We start from the raw sequence: 1,413 nt of genomic DNA, 5'->3' as shown, positions 1-1,413 counted from the left end.
ATCCTGGACCTGGTGGCTTGCTTTTGCCCTTTCCCTCTCTCTGTCTCTCTCTAGTCAGATTAAAAATAATATCAGGAACTGGCAGACACCATAGTGGTTACATCACTGGATTCCCAAATGGCTTACCGTGGTTCCAATTCCAGACCCAGTGGCTTCAAAATCAGGCCAGGCACGTGTGCTTGCATGCCCAAGGAGAATGGATAGTGGCCTGTCCATCCTCCCTTGAAGGGTGATTTTTCACTTCCCTTCTCACTGTCTCTGTCTGTCTCTCTGTCTCTCCCAGGTGAGCACATCCACCCTAAGGCAAAAAGACCTCTTAAAAAGTTCAATAATGGGACCGACAGGTGGCCTGGTGGTTAAAGGTGTTGGATTCCCACATGGCCAACCATGGTTCGAGTCCTGGACCTGGCGGCTTGCTTTCTCCCTCTCTCTCCCTCTCTCTCTCTCTCTCACTCTGTCCCTCTCTGGTCAAATTGAAATAAACAAATGAATAAATAATAAATAAAATTTTTCTATAGGGTGTGCACGCTCACTGGAGATACAGAGAAGATGGTCAGAAAGTGAGAAATAACAACACCCCCTAGGGGAGATGACCATACTGCCATCCTGTCTCCTGCCATCTTCTCTAGGGATTTTGGGCACGCAAGCACAGCATCAGTTTAAGCCACCAGGTCTGGGACTCAAACCGTGGTCAACTATGTGGGAGTCCAGTGATGTAACCTAGCCATCTGTTGGTCCCATCAAGTCACACTTCTTTCTTTAATTTAATTTTTATTTATTTATTATTTTATTTGACCAGAGAGGGACAGAGTGAGTGAAAGCGAAAGAGAGGGAAAGTGAGAAAGCAAGCCACTAGGTCCAGAACTCGAACTGCGGTTGGCCATGTGGGAGTTTAGCATCCTTAACCACCAGCCCCCAATGCACACTCTTTAACAAACACTTTTATTTTGTCACTTATGTATTAAAAGACTTACACATTTAAGAAGGTTTTCAGAAAACACAACTTAGCAATATGTAGAAAGGATCAATATCCAACTATGACATTCTTGGGCCCGGCAAGTGGTGTGGCAGTTGATGGCTGGATTCCTATATGCCTGACCAAGGTTTGAGTCCCAGATCTGGCAGCTTGCTTTCTCACTCTCTCTCTGATTCTAACTCTGTCTACTCAAACTGAAGAATAATAATGAATAAAAATTAAAATTGGGACCAGCAGGTGGCGTGATGATTAAGGCGCTGGGCACTCCCACGTGACTGACCACAGTTCGAATCCTGGGCCTGGTGGCTTGCTTTCTCCCTTTCTCTCTCTGGTCAAATTTAAATAAATGAATACATAAAAAAATTAAAATTAATTCTTTTTTAAAATTTTTATTTATTTATTTTAATTTGACCAGAGAGAGACAGAGAGAGAGAAGG

The sequence above is a fragment of the Tupaia chinensis genome, unplaced genomic scaffold, assembly GCF_000334495.1.
Source record: "Tupaia chinensis unplaced genomic scaffold, TupChi_1.0 Scaffold138060_1, whole genome shotgun sequence".
NCBI lineage: Eukaryota > Metazoa > Chordata > Mammalia > Scandentia > Tupaiidae > Tupaia > Tupaia belangeri.
This window is presented reverse-complemented; position numbering follows the sequence as displayed.